Below are 20769 nucleotides of genomic sequence, written 5' to 3' on the forward strand. Positions count from 1 at the left end.
GCCTAGTGGATGAGGGGAGAGCAGTGAATGTTGTGTATCTTGACTTTAGTAAGGCTTTTGACACTGTCTCCCATAACTTCCTTATAGGCAAAATAATGAAATAAGGTCTATATAAACGGAAAGGAAGCTGGATTGGAAACTAGCTGAATAGCTGGCCTCAGAGAACTATGATCAGTGGCAAAAAGTCCCACTGGAGAGTAATCCCTAGCAGAGCACCACAGAGGCAAATACTGAGGCTCATACTGTTTAACATCTTTATTAATTACCTGAACAATGGGACAGAACATTCCTGCAACAGGAGTGCAAATGATAAAAAACTGGAAAGAGCAGATGGTAGGCCAGATGGATGTGCTCCCATTCAGGGAGACCTTGACAAGCTGGAGAAATGGATTGCACGGAACCTCATTACATTCAGCAAAAGGGAATGTCAAGTCCTGCACCTGGTGAGGAAGAATACAGGCATCAGTACACACTAGGAGATGAACAGCTGGAAAGCACCTTGGCACAGACAGACCTAAAGGTTATGATGGACACCAAGCTGATCTTGTGCCCTTGTTGAAAAGAAGGCAAATGACTGCATCAGGCAGATGTAGTGGCTCAACCTTGGCTAACTGCCGGGTGCCCAGTCTGCTTTATCAGTCCTTTTTCTTTCCATCATGGGTCCTTTTAATGGGGTAGAGTCCTTCAGGAATGGACTGTTACAGCATGAGTGCTCCACAAGCCAAAAGTCCAGCCAGAAAACTGCTCCTGCATGGGCTCCTTTCCACAGGATAGTTTCCTTCAAGGCATACATACCTGATCCAGCATGAGGGTCCTCCCAGGGCTGCAGTGTGGATAACTGTTCCACTACGGTTCTCCATGGGCTTCAAGGGGAAAGCCTGCATCACCACGGTCTTTACCATGAACTACATGGAAATTTGCTCTGATGCCTCGTGCAACTCTTCCCACTCCTTTTTAACTTCCCTTGTTTGAGGCTAGTATCTCTCACGTTTTCTCACTCCTCTTTCAGAGCTGCTCCACAGCATTTTTTACCCTTTCTTTAATATGTTATCACAGTCATGCTACCAGTGTCGCCATTTGACTCAGCTTTGGCCAGAAGCAAGTCTGTTTTGGAGGCAGCTGAAACCGCTGTGTCCAATGTGGAGGCAGCTTCTGTTGTCTTCTCACAGTAGCCACCCCTGCAGTGCCCTGGCCCCTCCTCAGAAAACCTTACCATGCAAATCCAGTGCAGCAGAGCACTGTCTGCAGGTCAAAGGATGGGATATTTCTTCTCTGCTCTGCCCTGATAAGACACATCTGGAGGCCAGGTCTAGACTCCCCACACAGGAGAGACATGGACTTACCTGAATGAGTCCAGTGAAGGTCCACAAAGGTGATTAAGTGACTAAAGAATCATAGAAGGAAAGACAGACAGCTGGGACTATTCAGTCTGCAAAAGAGAAGACTCCAGGGTAATCTCAGTGTGTTTGAATACTTGATGGGAAAGAATAAAGAAGGTGGAACCAAACATTTTTCAGTGGTGTCCAGTGATAGGAAAACACAAACTGAAAGACAAGTCAATCGTATTTAAATATAAGAAAAAAAATTACTGTGGGGGTGATTAAACAACAGTGTAGGTTGCTTAGAGAGACTGAGAAGTCTCCATCCCTGGAGATACTTTGCATCTGAATGAGCATGGCCCTGAGCAACCTGATCTAGTTATTTTCCATAAGCAACTCCCAACCTCAACTATTCTGTGTAATTTACTCCCATATTTGTTCCCATGCTGCTCTTTGTTTAATTTGCTATTGTCTCGCCAGCTGTCTGCTAAACTATTGGGTTTACAGATTGTTTTTCAAAAGGAATTAATAGGAACTAGATTCTTAGGTAGCTGATTTTGAAATAATAGCTTACTATCTCAAAAATCTAAACTCTCAGTGACTTGTGATTGCCATATCAGTTAATAATCAAAGTAATTCTTCCTGGCAAGTGCAAACAAGCTATAATGTTGGCTTCTGTTTCTTCCCTGGGCTTTTCTGGCATAACAGTGTTTTCTAACATCCTAGCAATCAGGCATTAGTAAAACTGTCAGGCATCTGTTAAACTTTAGGCCTTTTGCCATTATACTTGCAAATCTTTGGTGTTTTTGCCAAAGAGAGCAGCTAAGTTGCTGCAGCTTCCTTGTAAACTAATAGTACAATTATTTCAGATGCACCACAGAACCACAGAATCACAGAATCACAGAATATTAGGGGTTGGAAGGGACCTCTGGAGATCATCAAGTACAACACCCCTGCCAGAGCAGGACCACCTACAGCAGGTCACACAGAAAAGCATCCAGATGGCTCTTGAAAGTCTCCAGAGGAGGAGACTCAACAACATCTCTGGCAAGTCTGTTCCAGTGTTCTGCAACACTTACAGTAAAGCTTTTCCTCCTCTTCAGGTGGAACTTCCCATGCTCTAGCTTGCATCCATTGTCCTTTGTCCTATCACAGGGCATAACTGAAAAGAGATTGCCCCCTCCTTCTTGACATCCACCGTTGAGATATTTATAGACACTGCTAAGATCCTCTCCTCTCCTCTCCTCTCCTCTCCTCTCCTCTCCTCTCCTCTCCTCTCCTCTCCTCTCCTCTCCTCTCCTCTTCCCTCCCCTCCCCTCCCCTCTCCCTTCCCCTCCCCTTCCCTTCTCTCCTCTCCTCTCCTCTCCTCTCCTCTCCTCTCCTCTCCTCTCCTCTCCTCTCCTCTCCTCTCCTCTCCTCTCCTCTCCTCTCCTCTCCTCTCCTCTCCTCTCCTCTCCTCTCCTCTCCTCTCCTCTTCTTTCTCTTCACTCAAAAGCCCCAGGTCTCTCAGCCTTTCCTTGTAAGACAGGTTTTCCAGTCCCTTAATCATCCTTGTAGCCCTCCATTGGATTCTCTCAAGTAGATCCCTGTCCCTCTTGAACTGGGGAGCCCAGAACTGGACATAATACTCCAGATGTGGCCTCCCTAGGGCAGAGTAGCAAGGGAGGAGAACATAGCTGCCTCATGGATAGCTTGTTGTCCACCAGAACTCCAAAGTCCTTCTCCACAGAGCTGCTTTCCAGCAGGTCAGTTCTTAATCTGTACTTGTGCATCTTGATATTCCTCCCCAGGTGCAGGACCCTACACTTATTCTTGTTGAACGTCATTAGGTTCCTCTTTGCCCAGCTCTCCAGTCTGTTCAAATCTTGCTGAATGGCCGCACAGCCTTCAGGTGAATCAGCCAGTCCTTCCAGTTTTATATCACCAGCAAACTTGCTGAGAAGACACTCTGTCCGGTCATCAAGGTTGTTGATAAAGATGTTGAACAGCACTGGACCCAGCACTGATCCCTGAAAGAATCCACTAGCTACAGGTCTCCAGCTGGACTCTGCACCATTGATCACTACCTCTGAGCTCTACTGTTTAGCCAGTTCTTAATCCATCTCACTGTCTCCTCTTCTACCCCAGACTTCCTGAGCTTGTTTACAAGGATGTTATGGGAGACAGTGTCAAAAGCCATGCTAAGGTCAAGGTAGACTATATCCACTGCTCTCCCTGCATCTACCCATTCAATCGCACCATCACAGAAGGCTGTCAGATTAGTCAGACGTGATTTCCCGTTGGTAAATCCATGCTGACTACTCCTGAGAACCTTCTTCTTCCATGTAATGACTACATTTTTGCTGTCTTTTACATCTGATTTTTATATACCCTTTCAGAAATGTTATTTAGACTACCCATACAAAATAGGTGCGGCAACTTCTTTTACAATGTCCTCTATAACTTGCAAGTGAATATTTTAATCAGGTTTCTAACACTTGCTTTTTATTCTTTACTTCATACTGAGATTACAGTCATAAATACGAAGAAGGATTTTAAAGATGTAGAAAATGTTATGTCTATATCTATCTCAATTTTTTCTTAAGTCTCTTGAACTGGAAAACATAGCACTTCATTTTAATAAATATCAGTCTAACTAAAGATGGGTAATATTTCCTGCAATAGAACTAAAGACCAAAATAAAATGGCCATAGTATTTAAAAATCAAAGTGTTCTATGCAGAATAAGACAGCTAAGTTTAAATTATTGTATGAAAGGATGTTTGCCTTATGACACTTCTCAGAGATTATAGAAGGTAGAAGGTTCCTGGAACTTTCAGGTCTAAGGCTTAAAATCTTGCCTTTGAGTTCTCTGATTTGGTATGAAAATCTACAGATAGATATAGGATGTGTTGTATTTTCACACACACACACAAAACAAACAAACAAAAAACCCCAAAACTGTAAAATACTGTCCCATATAACAAGAAATACTTTATTAATTTTTAAACAACTTTATTCAGTCAATAATTTGGAAGTATAGACTTTTTTCAATTATTTTTTTGACAGAGATAGATAGGGTCTCATATATATTGACCTCATGGCAATAAATGTAGAAAGGAAGAATGACAACTTTACAAGCACATAGACAATCTCTTGAGAACTGCTTTATCATGGATTAATATTTTTCTTTAATCACATAATGGAAGTATCAATAGGCCCATATATGTAGGATAATTTGCTATACAAAGGAATGGCTATATAAAAGCAAACAAAAAAAACCCCATGATGTTGGCCAGATGTAAACACAGTGGCCTCGTTTTTACAAGTCCTGAGCATTTGCTTTCTTCTCTGAAATGAGCCAGTGCTAACATTTACAGAAGTCATATAGGCTGGTGCCTAATGTTAGACATGTATGTGAGAACATTTGCTTTCATATTTTCCATGTCACTAAATGAAGGCTGAATTTCTAACTCTTTTTTTTTTTCTTTTTCTTTTTTTTTTGTTTCCCTCTGGCAGCTACAGTGAGCCTACAAATAACACTGTGATACTTGAGCACAGATGTAGGCATCACCCATGAACATTTGGTTTATTTGCTAGAGTTAGAATCCAAGGCAAAGAAAGTAAAAATATAATTATGTTTTGGTCTAGTGCTCATGTTTAAAGCTGGTATTTGTTCCTCTTTAAGCTCAGTGCAATGTTGTAAAGGCAGGACAACGGTCTGAAATACATTCAGAAATATAGTGTGTGTTTTTCAAAAGCAGGACTGCAAAAGCAGGCAAGAATAGTAACATTTTCCACTTCTTTAGACTTACTTGGGATATTTTTAGGCAGTAAGATAAAGATTGATACTATAAGAAAAGCAGTGCTTTGTAGGACTGATATAAATTAAAGAATAACTATTACTGTGAAGAAAAAGAAGTGTACAATTTAAGAGCTTGACCATAATATTTTGAGGCAAGGAGGGAATATTCATACTCTAAACAAAGGGTTTAAAACTCATAAGGATTACTAGGTGCAACTTTCGTAGTTTAAAGAAAAGATACTTAATTGAGCACAAGGTACTACAAGATTTTCCAGGATACCACTCTAAAATCACTACTTATTAACATAGCATTATGCTTGTACATAAATATGTTGAAAATAATTTAGAAGAGGATAATTTCTGTTTTTATTTTCCTGTTTTCTACATTTTCTTACTCAAAGATTATACCCTATCATCCTTCTGAATCTTTTGGTCTCATATTTTTTAAAATTTGTAATTTCTGTGACTGGTACCTTTTTCAGAATATGTTGATGATAATCTGTTTTGATCTGGCGTTTATTGCATGTGATATGTTTCTGGACTTGTGTAGATTAGAATCACGCCCATGCAATTTCAGGATCATGATGTTTTCTGTATCAATATACTGGGAGGTTTACATACAGCATTCATTAACTAATCCTCACAAGAATATATATGGAAAATTTTATGCAGAAATCCAGCAGTGGGAAGTTTTTAATCCGATTTGCTAATCTGCTCACATAGAAAACGAAAAGTGGAATGATCAAATATTCTGCTGGTTATTTTTAGCTTTCCTAATTAAGTGGTAGTGAATTATAGATATGTCTACATGGCTTTTTACGCCAAACAAATATTTCAAAAGAGCTACCATTACATACAGACCACTTACCAAAATAATAATAAAATTTTATATTCACTTGGGTTCACATTGGTCTCCTTTCAAAAGTCTTTATGAAATCAAAACTTGGTGAAATCAGAGAGAGCTGTTGGCTATCAAGAACCCCCTTGTTGAAATGATTGTATTGAAATACTAGAGGAATAAAGCCTTCTTTTATCAAAATCAGTTCAGAATAAACCAATGTCTATACAAAAAGAAAGGCTAGCATATCTATCCTGCAAAAAACATAGCATCACTATGCTAAGGGAATAAAAAGTGCTCAGATGATGTTCATTTTGTAGGGCATCGAGATATTTAAGCTTGCTTCACATAGTGTAAAGCCATTCCATAACTGATATATTTCTTTTTCTAAAAAAATCTGTCTTAGAGGAGAAAAAAACAGTTTTCCACTGCATTTATATTTATTTTGCCAAGTGTGGAGGTGATTGCTTAATTTTTATAACTGTTCTAACAATCTCTATGACAATGTTAAAAATCCCACCCTGTATGTAAGTCTTCTTAACAGGAATATTAAATATATATATATATATTCCAGCACAGAATAAAACAATACCTCTATATATCTACTATTTAATTTCATAAAAAACCTGTTTAGAATATTTAAGGTAACATTTCAATACATTTATTACTAAACTGAAATGTGCAAAAAGTAAGCCATTAATATGGTAAGCCTCTGGGGATAAAATAGCTTCTTATGTCACAGCACATGTCATTCTTGAAAATGATGGACATAATAATTTTTCATGTTTATACCCTGTCACTGCATGAGTTGTCAGCCCATCAAACAAAAATTAGGGGCTTTTGAGAAGCATCAAAGAGGTGGTGGGTGTTAAGTTTCTTTCGAGGTGTTAATGCTTCTAGCTCTATCACCCTCCTTAAGTGACTAGATGGTAAAACACTTTATACTGAACAGTGTCTGTGGTGAGTGCTGTGGAATTTAGTATACAGGTACAATGACCTTTTTTAAAAACCAAGTTGTTATGTATATATGAAGAGGGTTGCACATACATATGCCAATATTAAGATTGTCCTATTTTCAAATATTTTCAATACAAGTGTTTTTCCTAACTGGCATCATGCATTTTTATTTCACCATCTGCATTCATATAGTACATTGTAACAAATTCTTGAAAATGACCTGTTGGAGCTGCTCAGCATCCCCCCAGAGATGCAAAACTGACTCAGTAAACTGAAATTGGAAAAAACAGATTTAATTTATACCTACAAGACCAAATTCTATGCATACATTTTTATGGTTTCTTTTCTTTTTCAAGAGAAACAAGTGTTCACATTTGTCAAGTCCATTTCATTCCTAAATAAAATGTATTATATTTTTTTTTCCTTTCCTCCCCTCCCCCACATGTACCACCTTTATATGAGCTATTACTAGTTCTTCTAGGCTCACTTGTAAAAAAAATGTTGGAAATAGCTTGACATTTATGCATTTCCTCTTGACATTATCAGGGTTAATTAAATTATAACCTCCCCATTTCTGGAACACGTGAGAGGCAATGTCACCTGGGCTCATAACTGCAGAAGTTTCCCAAGGTAATGTTTACTGTTATGTGAAATGCTGAAACACTTATAGTGCAAGCAAATTAGAAAGAGAAAGAAAATCAGCCATAAATCTTATCACAGTAGACTATGAAATGAGAAGGACAGGAAATATATCTGTATGGCTGTCTTCAATAGTGACATAACTTAAGCCAATGCAGTTCACTAGCTAGGGTTAAAGGCAAAGTTTGGCATTGTCATCCTCAAAAGAGAGGCATATCTCATGTCAGTAATCCCTTTATAACAGACAGGAAGATATCACTAATTCTACTTTTAGAATGCTTCTTATTCAGGAACAAAAATGCTTCAAGAATTAAGCTTCATAATAATTGTCAGCACTAATATAAGGCAGGGTAGTTAAGAACTGATTTAATGATTAAGTAGCTGGATGTTGAGGAATGATTTTTTAATGAAAACCAAACCAAAACCAAACAAACAAAAAAAAACCAAACCAAAACAGAAATTTGCATTCCTAAGCTACGGCTTTGAGTCTTGTTTGGGTTTTAAGAAAAAAAAAAACAACAACAAAACAACAAAAAACCAAGCCATGCTACACCTTTTATCACAGATAAGTGATACGGTGCAATTTTTACAGTCAAAAGATCTATATGTAATAGAAAATGACGTTGTGAGAAATACTGTAGAGAAGAGACATCATACAAAGTGAGGAAGGTTTTATTAAATTCAGATTTTGGAAAGAAATGTGAAAGTTTTATGAAAATGAGCAAAGGAAAATATTGCTGTAAACCAGGATTATTTTGTGAGGGAGAAGTGTTAAATGGAAGGGAAGGGGGAAAATAAAGTCAAACTCTCACAACTGTAGTTGGAGCTTTCTAAAGATGTTGGGAAGCAGTTACCATCTGCAGCTGAAGGAGAGGGTGAAGCCATTCAGTCTTCCTTCCTTCCTTCCTTCCTTCCTTCCTTCCTTCCTTCCTTCCTTCCTTCCTTCCTTCCTTCCTTCCTTCCTTCCTTCCTTCCTTCCTTCCTTCCTTCCTTCCTTCCTTCCTTCCTTCCTTCCTTCCTTCCTTCCTTCTTGCCTGCCTGCCTGCCTGCCTGCCTGCCTGCCTGCCCTGATTAAGCTGTCTTTCTGTCTGGGATTACATTCTCCTGCATATCAGGTGTTCTCCTGCTGTGATCCTTCTCTAGGGTAGCTGTTACTGGCACTTTAGTGAATTTAAATTTAACTGTTTGTTAAAGATCATGAAAGTGAAACTAATAGATTGGCTCATCCCAGCATTCTGATTATAAAAATACTTAGGGAATATTTATCATCATGAAGGAAGAACTACTTATTGTTGATAGCAATTTGGTCATGAGTAATAAAGGAATTTTTTCAGCTCACTTAAATTTGTGAAAATATTAGCGTGGCTTTTGGTAGTTCAAGATGTCTTTCCAGACACTAAGAAAATAATCAGAGGATGGTTGAGGTTGGAAGGGACATCTGGAGGACATCCAGTCCAACTTCCCTTTCTCAAGCAAGGTAATTTAGAACAGGTTGCACAGGATCATATAATGTGGCAAAACACAGCTTACTAGAACAGTGGTATTAAAAGTCTCAACTATTCCATGAAAGCACAAAGAGAGCCACACTGGAGAGTAAATTCTTGGAGTGAAAACAATAACAATATTTTTTATCTACTTACTTGGACAGGATTGTTCATAAATGAGCAAAAGCTATGGAAAACAGTTTTCAGCTGCCCCTCTGACTGTAGATATATTTAACCGACGTTTGTGACAAAATGAAAGAAAATCAGTTAGAAACTATAGTTAGTTCTTTTTTTATTATTATTTTTAATAAAAAATACAGAATGAAATTAAAGAAAAAGTATTTAGAAACTTTAATTAGTTTGCTTTCCTTCAAGAATAAACCAGATAAAAATATATTCCTCTACAACAGCTTGTGCAAAGACTCCTCTTCAACTATTATAAAATATTTTAATGGTAAGAAACGTGACTCACTCTCCAGTCAAACTGCTAAGGCACTAGCATTCAGAAAATACCCAGTTTTACAGAACATTTGAAAGAACTATGTTTTCTTCTAACAGTATGCAGACTACCATGGAGAAAGATCTAGCATGTTTTCAGATTTTGCAAGAAATAATGGAGGTAGAATTGCATTTTAAAGTAATTCTTCTCTCAATAACAAACTAATGAACTGTAATTAGACTAAGTTCTTCAAAGCTTTACCAGTTTAATGCTTTCTTAGGCTTTCTTTAAATCTAGGTAACATCTGAGGACAATGCAGAGACATACTTTTTTTTTTTTTTTTCTGAATAATAGACACCTCTTTCAGACAGTAAAGAATCAGTGTTCACAATTCCTTAATTATCAGAGCCTTCAAGGGATTTACAAAGCTCTATTGGCTGTTATTTACAGCTAATTGCAACTGTGTTCCCACCCCTTCTGTTTTGTTTTGCTTTTTTTTTCAACATGGTGAAAATAACAGTCACAAAGTTATCTAGGATCCTAGTCAAGGAGCTGCATCTGTAAGAAGCTGCATAATTTGGAGAAATTAATTCAAATTCAAAATTAGCCTAGTTCCTGTTTACATCTACCAGTTTCTCATCTCTTGGTTCTCTAGCTAGAACATTTTGAACATAACTCTGAATTAAAAGAACTAGTGCCAGGCTCATCAGCTGAAGGTGTTACTTATGAAACTGCACCATTGTAATTTAGGAAATGAAGGAAACTATTAAGGATCCTGCAGTACTTAAACAGCTGGGAATTTCTCTACTGACTTCAAATGGGGAAAGGGCTGAAGAGTAACTACTCCTCCAGATTTGAAAGACATTGTTTTAAACACTGACTTCTTATCAAGATATGATACTAACACAGAATTTTCCTAGGCACACTGGTTTAAAAAAAAAAAAATAATCAGAATAATGAAATGTTTATTGTATTTGAAATAATTTTTCATATATTTTAATACAAATAGGAAAACTAAGCCCTTCTATGACATTAGCATTTGTCTCAAAGGGACAATTATTTACATTAAAGACAACAAATTGGTTACCAGGCTCAAATCAAACCAATCTGATTATTAAAAACTGTATTTGAGAATGAAGTATTATCATTTGGTTCAACAAAACTGCACACAGTAGGCAAGTGAATAAAGCACTTGGATTAGGATAAACAAAAACTAGAATTTATCCTTAGGTATGCCATGGGCCTGTCAAAGAATCCTCATTTCATTTCACTACTTAACAATTTTTATTTTCTTCCCCAGCATAGTGGGACTATTGTTAATTATATCACAGAATCATAGAACCGTAGAATCTTTAAGGTTGGAAGGGACCTTAAAGATCATCAAGTTCCAACCCCCTGCCATGAGCAGGGAACCCTGACACTAGATCAGGCTGCACAAAACCTCGTCCAACCTGGCCTTAAAAACCTCCAAGGATGGGGCATCAACAACCTCCCTGGGCAACCCATTCCAGTTCCTCACCACCCTTACAGTGAAGAATTTCTTCCTCATATTTAACCTAAATCTCCCCTCTCTCAGTTTAAAACCATTACCCCTTGTCGTATCACTATCTTCTCTGATGAAAAGCCCCTCCCCAGCTTTCCTGTAGGCCCCTTTCAAGTACTGGGAGGCCACTATAAGGTCTCCCCAGAACCTTCTCTTCTCCAGGCTGAACAACCCCAACTCTCTCAGCCTGTCTTCATAGCAGAGGTGCTCCAGGCCTTTGATATCCATTAAACTAACTAAATTATTTGTGATATAAAAGACTTTCAAGAATTTAGGTATGCAGCACATTTCAAAACTATAGCTATGCCTTCTTCCATGCTTAAAAAGAGGATCACTTACTTGAAGATTATATTTCTGTTTATTGTATGACCTTCTCTAGAGGACAGGAAAAGATTAGTAATACAAACAGGCTTCATCGTCGTAGGCAATTAATACCATACACTCATTTGTTACCAAACTTTTAATGACATGGAGGTAGAACTGGGGAGATGAAAAGGAGATACCTAATGAATAAATTCTAAATATCAGCACTAAATTACAATTACAGGCAAGAGGACTCTTCAAAGAGCTGGTGTGCAGCACAGTAATATTGCAAACTTTGAATCTTCTTACAAGAGTAAAAGTGGAATTTTAAAGCATTTACCAAAGAAAGAACTTCTGAATTCTGTGTTGGGCTGGTGTAGAAGAGTTTTGGTAGCAGGGGAGGGGCCCCAGGGGCTGCTTCTCTGAGAAGGTGCTGAAAAGCTCCCCCCAGCTCCAAAATCCAGCCCCACTTCTGGCCAAGGCCAGCCCCATCAGTGACAATGGATGGACCTCTGCAATTAAGATATTCAAGAAGAAGAAATGAACTGTTATAAGACCTGCAGGGTAGAGAGGGGGAGGTGAGAGCAGTACACGAGCAGAGATACCAAGGTCAGTGATGAAGGAAGGGGAGGGGGTGCCCGAGCTGAGGTACCCTTGCAGCCTGTGGTGAGATGGCAGCTGTCCCTCCACATCCCATGAAGGATCAAAGTGGAGCAGCCTGTGAAGGGCCACAGTGGGGCAGATGTGGACCTGCTGCCATGGAGGCTCCTGCACCAGGGGAGGTGACTGCAGTCAGAGCAGAGTGTGACTCTCTGGGAAGCCAGCACTGGAACAGTCTGTTCCTGAACGACTGCACCCAGTCAGAGGGACTCTAATGGGAGGGGCTCGTGAAGGACTCTCTCTTGTGGGAGGGACCCCACGTTGGAGTAGGCGAAGACTGTGAAGAATCCTCTCCCTGAGTAGGAAGGAGTGCCAGAAAACATGTGGCAAACTCTTCCTACACCTCATTCCCTATCCCCCCGCTCTGATGGAGGGGGTGAAAGTAGAGAAATTGGGAAGAAAGCAATTTGGGCCTGGGAAGAAGGGAGGAGTGAAGGAATGTAATTAAGATCTGGTTGTGTTTTCTCTTTGTCCTGTTTGCATCTGATTTTTAATAAAATTAAATTGATTTTTCGCCAAGTTGAGTCTGTTTTGCCTGTGATCATAATTGGTGAGTGAAACCTCCCTGTCCTTGTCTCTCACCTTATAGTTAGATTTCCTACCCATCCCACAGTGGGGGTAGGGGTGAGCAAGCAGCTGTGTGGTTCCTTGTTGCCACCTGGGTCTGAACCACAATATGTTCCAATAAAAAAAACCTTCACAAATACCAACTAAATCTACACTGAGGTAAGAATTGGTTATGTCATCACTGGAAGATTTCCTTATTCTATTATTTAGAAGTCAGTGCTGTCTGGCAACAGAAATCCAAGTGGAAAGCAAAGCTTAAAAGAAATCTTAGTTAAGTGGGGATTTTATTCATGTGTCTTCCAGTGTCTAAGTTTAACTCAACTCAATAATTCTGCTTATGAACCAAAGGAAAATGCATGCATTTGCAGTTGACTTGCTAACACTTTTGGCATTAAATTCACCTTCTTCATCAACTTTTTAAAAATTTTTTTTTTTTTTTTAAATTAATTCTTCTCTCCCTTTGAAATCCTTCCTCTCTCTTCTTCCCCCATCAATGTAAGTAGTATCACCATCTTGAACACTTGGTAGTTGCAGGAAATGTATGTATATCTAGGATAAATTTCTTCCTTGCTGTTTCTTACATGTTTTCCACTTGCAAGGTACACAACAAATACATTACAAACTAAAAAATTGTATTGTTATGTTATGTAATGTTATGTCCTAAACATGTGCCTGTTGTACTGCAGACATAGATAGATTCCCCCATAATCTGTTTGGAGTCACAAACCTATCTCTTGAAATCTTTGTGTAAAAACTTGTATTAATGACATATGCATTAATGGATGTACTGTAAGTAATATATATGTTGCAATAAAACAAATTGAACACAACAGTGAAAAGTAAAATCACAAAAAGAAAATTAGTTCTATTCTGGCTTAAGCCAGAACAACTCAACTTACGTAGAAGGTCTTTAGATGTTGGTAAAAATGAGTCAGTTCATTTGCAGCTTGAGCAACAGAAGCCAGAATTATTCTCCCAACCTTTGTATCCTTTGTCCATGTTTACAGTGAGGACATACAGGCTTAGAAAAGCTTACAATACAACTACACTCTAGGGAGTTACCCTTAGAAAGTGTTCTATTTGTGTTTGGTTTTTTTATCCCTTATGGTTATTTTCAACATATTTTCAGACACACTAAAAAGCAGGGGAAAGTCAGTTAAGGTAAAAATATTGCAGTGAAGCTGGTCATGGTATAAGATGTATTACACTAAAATAACATTACTAAAATAGAGCTTGTCTAAAATAAGTTTTAGTTCTTCACAACCATGGTAAACATAACTGGAAAAATCTGTAATAGCTCCATTAACAAAGATAATAAAAATAAAAAGAAAATTGTTCAGGAAGCACCTGCAACCACTGTGACAATGCAATTTCTTGAACTGATTGAACACACAAAAAAAGATTTCCAGTTACCATGAAAAAGCTTTGGCTCCCTAGCTCCAAAAACCCTGTACTTGTTCACATCAGGATTAATTTGCAACAGTCTGTTATAAGATTCCCAAGGCAGAAATCTGACTTCTTCTGGAAACATCTTGATATGCTATAACTACTTTGACATCACATACATATCAAAAGCCTGTAAAATAAAGTTCAGACATAAAATGTACACAGTAAAACCAGAGACCACAAAGCAGAACAATAAAAACTGTTTGTTAATGCAGTAGGAAATGAAAGTATCTCCAAAGCGGGAAATGTATTTTCCTTCTCTAGGTTATTGCAGTTCATAAGGAAAGCACAACTTCTTCAGCATTACAAAATTATTAGTTTTCACTCAGGAGCTAACAAAAAGCAAGTCTGACTCCAAAAGTTTTGCTTTAGTACAGTGTTGTTGTGCTACCTATGTAGTGTACTACCTATGAACTGTGCTGGCCTGAAGTAGGTTGTCATGTTCTGACAACAACAAGCTATTGGCAATACATATTAAAAATTAACACTAGCAGAAACAACACAAAACTTTCCATGGTTCACCAATTTAATTTTAAACTACATCCTGACAATGATCATTAACTGTTTAGAACTTGAAATTTTACAAACTTCCAGGAAAACCCCTTCTAAACTGGTGTTAACCTGGCTGAAACTGATGTGACTGTAGAGAGTCAACATAATTACTATCCTGATTTTCACATTCTGGAACAGTTTTTACTCTATGCATAAAACCAGCTAAAATATATTTTGTGTTACCAAGTTTTATACGAGGCCTGGAACATTAATTATCAATCTTAAATGATTCTATAATCTTTAAGCTTAATGATAAAAATTACGTAATGTTAAGTTCACTAATAAAGACAGTGAAATAGTTAATATCTCTCACCCTTGCCTGACTGTAGCTGGGTGCCCAGGTGGATCTTAATTCTCAAGAATTAGTCTCTCTGGCAAGTGTCCCTGCTGGAGGACAGAAGGTCCAGCAACCTTCTGGGAAAGTGTAGGAGAAGTCCCCCTGATCAAAGATGGGACCAGGCTTCTATAGAATAAATTAGATTGACTACTGTCATTTAACCATTAGCCGTACCTCCAAAATCTCTCATCGGAGAAAGAAAGGAAAACAGTAGAAAAAAACATGAAGGCCCTTTTCTCACCAGGAAAACTCTTTTGTTTATCTGTTCATTCTTAATCTCCCTTTTAGGCCTGGTTGTGGCAAGGCTGGGCCGTGTTTTTCTTCAATACTGGACAGCAGCTGGTGTTATGAACATCAACTTGGCCTCTATTTGTACCTTTCAAGGTTGCTACCAGCTCAGGCGTTGCTAGGTCTTTCCTTTTTCATGGGCATCTTTCCACCCAAGGCCCGGGCCTGAGAAACTGAGAGACAAAAGCAGCTGAATCATAGAGGGAAACTGCGGCAGGCATATTGAGAGATGGAGCATCCTGCTACATTATCAAGTTATCATAGCAGAAGTATGAAAGACATTTAAAATGCAGTTACAAGGCTGAAGATGAAAACCCATTTCTTTCAAGTATGCAAATTTCCAATAGTATACATAGCCAGTCCTGCTGGGTAGTTTCTCTCCAATGTGTAAAAGGAGTTGCTACATCGGTTTTCAAGAAGATGAAGTCAGAGGACAGTTGGGTGCATCAGACATTTATGTAAACTATTCTTTTTCTAATGATATAGAACCAGTAATGTGTATAGATGCTTGTAAATCAACAGTAGAGGAGATTGCTCTGAAATAAAGTACAGTGGGCCTGCTTTATTTTGCAGGCTTCATGGTATGATGGGTCAAGATGCCTCTTCCAGCTAAAATCATGCTATTTGCCTACTGCATATTACGCTGTTTCTATCTTGGAGGTATTTACAGCATGAAAATATTTACACTGTATTTTCTTTCCCGGCATATACAAGTTGAAAAAAATGCTTTTGGGGATAGGAGGTTATTTTAAAATATTTTTCTGCTATAACTGTCATTGACATACATGCAAATCATACAGCTGTTTTTTGGCTCTCACAGAAATATTTAAAACAACAGATCTATGTAAGAAACGATTTATTAGCATGAAAAAATACCATTTACATCATTTAATTAATGGCATAACATTTTCTTGATAAGAAGTGTTTAATGCTGACAGCTTGCTGCATTACTTTTTACATATTTTTGTCCCAGACACTGCAAAATGCTAGCTGTCCTGTTGACTTACTCTGTGCCTCACAATGCATTAAAATGGCCAGAAATACCTGAGCACTGCCTCAAATCTGAACAAAGGTTAATCATGCAGCTGTAGAGACAGCATTATCCAGAACAGAACAGTGCCTGTATTGGAATCTTGATTCAATAACTATTAACCTGACTATAGATGAAAAATATTTGTTAGTGACTGTTCAGTTGTATTCATTTGGAAATATCAGTAATATGAACTGTCTTTTCAGGCTTTTCTCTGCCAACTCTTTGACCAGAATTCAGGGTATTATTTGGCACAGCTGTACATTTCTATGCCTTTTAAACCTTTTGCATGTATTCTAATTCTCAAAAATGGAAAGATTTTTGGTCTTTGAATGACAAAGTTAATCTTGACAAGCCATCTGAATAATCAAATAATGAAGTATTTCTGTGCTTGATTCCAAGTGTGGGCAGATAACAGAAGAGACCACCTCTACATTTTCTTGATAGCTAGAAATGGCAAATCAAGTGTGGTGCAAAGATGTGCTATGAGAAAAAGAGTATCTGTTAGAAACATGAAATTTTTTCCGTACAAGTACTGATGAAATTTGGACACTTTGAAGATAATGCTTATGCTCATTCAATTCTGCATATTTGCTTTCTGCTTTGCTTAATGTCCTTGAAGCAAAGGTTATTGGTATCTCACTCTCCTGTGAGCCTAATATGGGATATGACTACTCTCACCCCATAGGGGGAACGCAGCACACAGTAACTGTATTGGCAAATCAGAATAAAATTGTGTTAATACATCCATGACTAGTAACAGGCTTAACCTATTTTAAAAGCTCTGTCAATCACATCTGTCCAAAAGCAGAATTTTCCTTGACCTGGAATATCTTGTCAATAATTCAAATATAACAGTCAGATGATGAATTAAGTTTATATAGTATTTTAGTTATCTCATAAAAAAGAAGGATGCACATTTTCAGGACCTGTTATGAACTCTCTGATGTGACAATTTCTGTTTCATGTTCTATCTGGCAAGCTCTGTTTAATTATGACCTATGGTAAGAGATTACATTCTCTCTGAAAATGATGCCATGAGAGTTGTTATAATTATAACTTGATTTTTTATTGGTAATGCTGCAATAGCTAGCTCATTTTGTTGCTGCTTTGTTAATTACCTCAGAGGTTTTAGGAATTATTTATTTATATTTTTTCTTATTTATTTATTTCATTATCATATTTTATATTATTATTTATTATTATATTGGGTTTATATATTTATTTCTATAAGGCCAGGTTGGATGAGGCCTTGTGCAGCTTTCTTTAGTGTGAGGTGTCCCTGCTCATAGCAGGGAGGTTGGAATCAGATTATCTTTAAGGTCTCATCCAACTTTAACCATTCTGTGATTCATTCTATGACTCTCATGTCTGTAACACACTGCAGTGGAGTGGGGGAAAAGAGAAAATAATTTGATGTTCTCCTTGACCTTCTAAATGTAAACTAGTAGCTTTTACCTCGTCTCTGATTTGATGAATAGAGGAAAGAATCTTCTTTATTTATTTACTGTACAGCACAGTTCTGGTTTTGTTGTGGATGACATAAAGAAAGACATCTGTAAAGCTATTGAAGTTCAGAAATGCATGCTGTAAAAACACAGCAATTATAAGGAACAGGATGAGTACAGTATTGCTATGGTTCAGAACACAAACCCTCAGTTTGGGTTAAAGGTAAGATATAGGTATATGTTGCTGCTAGAAGTTAAAGTAGAAGAACTTCATTTCTGAGTGGTGAAATTCTGGAAGTTACTCTGATGCACATAAAAAAAAAAAACAACCCACAACAACCTATATCAAATTAAATATTTAAAATTTGCTTTTAATATTATTCATAGGGTGGTGGACATAGTTTATAGTTCTCATGAACAACAAATTCTACAAAATACTCAACAGAGCTCCAGGAACATGCTGTTCAGACTCTGCTCCTACCACTCTGAGTGAGAAACTGTGTTGCTCAATACCAGTCAAGTTCAAGCTTTAAGTGTAGTGCAAACATGTTCCATTAAGGCAAAACATAAATTGACATATGTGTGAACTTCTCAATAAATTTTTATTTGTGTTTCTGGTACTAAGCATTTATTTGCATTTCCCTGAAACACAATATGAAGGTTTTTTTTCCACTGTATGAGTAATTTTTTTTCTGTGTAATTGCATATAAGACATAATTAATTGTCATGAATACTAAAATAAAATAGTAAGAACCTGAATCTTTTAGCACCATGATATTCTGCCTCAAAGAAACAATCACACTAAAATGAATTCAACATGCTGTTGTCTTGGTTTAGTAATACTTCATGTGCATTCTATCAGTTCATGTAACTGCACAAACAGTAGAGCTGCAGAATTTTAATTTTGGCCTAATTTTCCTCCAGGTAGTGAATCTCTTGAAGATTAATTCTTCCATGTCAGATGATCAAAATTTAAATACAATTAGTTTTCTCTAATATTGTTATTCTTACATTACAGAATCACAGAATCATAGAACGTTGGGGGTTGGACAGGACGTCTGGACATCATCGAGTCCAACCCCCTGACAGAGCAGAACCACCACAGAATCCAGAGCAGATCACGCGGGAACACATCCAGACGGGTCTTGAAAGTCTCCTGAGAAGGAGACTCCACAGCCTCTCTGGGCAGCCTGTTCCAGTGCTCTGTAACCCTCACAGTAAAGAAGTTCTTCCTCATGTTGGGGTGAAACTTCCTATGCTCTAGCTTGAAGCTATTGCCCTTCCTATCACAGGGCACAAGTGAAAAGAGGTTGTCCCTTCCTTCTTGGTGCCCAACCCTCATGTATTTATACACATTAATTAGATCCCCTTTCAGTCTTATCCTGTCCAGACTAAAAAGCCCCAGGTCTCTCAGCCTTTCCTCATAAGGCAGGTGTTCCATTCCCTTTAGCATCCATGTACCCCTCCATTGGACTCAATCTTAAGTAAAGCCTTATCCCTCTTGAACTGAGGAGCTCAGAACTGGACACACTACTCCAGGTGAGGTCTCACTAGGGCAGAGTAGTGGGGGAGGAGAATCTCCCTTGACCTGCTGAACACACTCTTCTTAATGCACCCCAGGATACCATTGGCCTTCTTGGCCACAAGGGCACATTGCTGTCCCATGGATAACTTGTTGTCCAACTGGACTCCAACATTCTTCTCCACAGGACCACTCTCTAGATCACCTCCTAACATTTATTGGTGCATTTTGTTAATCCTTCCCAGGTGCAGGACTCTCTCCTTAGTAAATCCATACTGACTACTTCAGGTAACCTTCTCTTCCATGTGCTTAGAGATGAGCTCCAGAATGAGCCTCTCAATCATTCTTCCAGGGATGGAGGTGAGGCTGACTGGTCTGTAATTTTCTTAATCTCCCTTGTCCTCATCCTTGTCCTCATCAAATCTGTATAGGAAATATAAGCTACAGGTGACTTCCATGTTGAGGACTGTTCTTGTCATCTTTAGCAGTGCCACCAAACAATGAGAAAATTTATAGTAAGATAGACCCCTGAAGTAATCTACTTTGATGGGGACAGATATCCTTTGATTATACTCTCTGGAGGATACTGACAAACTTAAGTCAAGCCTTTCTGCAATTTTTTTAAAAAAAGAAAATAATTTACCTATTAAAGATCTCTGAAGTTTTCCAACCTCTCTGGTGATGTAGCTCAGTGCTTAAATATCTGTGACTTTTTTCAGAACAAATGTACAACTGAAAAAGGAATACTTGAAAGATAACTCTCTTTAAAAAAAAGATAGATACCTTCACCTACTGTATTAGCTGATTTAATTATAGATTATGTACAACAAAGATAATATCTTAAGAATAGTAATAAAATTACAATTAGGAATCAAAGTTATACTGAACTCTTAAGGGCAGGAAGTGAACAAAACCAGCCTACCACACTTTTTTGGGAAAAAAACCCAACAACAAAAAACCAACCAAACAAAACAAAACCAACCAAGAAAATGAAACAAAAAAACAAACAAACAAAGAAAAAAAACCAAAATAAAAAAACAAACACCATCCAACTAGAACAGTCTTCGAAGTCTACTCCTCAAAGATGTGTACCCTTGACAAAACTTGCTGTACAAAAATGCAAGTGCCATCAGGAGTCAACATTTTTCATGGGGAGAGAAGGGTTTGTCAGGAATCAGGAATGACCCAAATCAGATTTTTCAGAGCTTAGGTACCTGAACTGTCTTTGAATAAAAGGACAGCATATCTATCAAGTATGGCATAGGCTAGCTTCTTAGAACTAATCCTAGAACTAATAAAGGTCTGCAGTGTGTTAAAGAACCATCTTCTTTGTTGAAAAACACAGATGACAAAGTCCTTGTATGTGGTTTCTATTACCAAGCCACCTCAAATACCTGTATAATACAAAATGAGTATCTAGCTCTTAAAGCCTCGGCTTCTTTATAAAAGTACAGAGAGACAGAAAGAGTTGTTTTAAAAGGAAATAAAGCACAGACCCGAAAGATAGCTTAATTCCTTGCAGCCACTAGAAAAACATGCTCACTGCAGTCCTGAGTGTAAATGTTAGGCATTTACTTGATAACGTTCGGTAATCTAGTACCAATATCCAGCAGA

The sequence above is a fragment of the Apus apus genome, chromosome 2 (assembly GCF_020740795.1).
Source record: "Apus apus isolate bApuApu2 chromosome 2, bApuApu2.pri.cur, whole genome shotgun sequence".
Classification (NCBI taxonomy): domain Eukaryota; kingdom Metazoa; phylum Chordata; class Aves; order Apodiformes; family Apodidae; genus Apus; species Apus apus.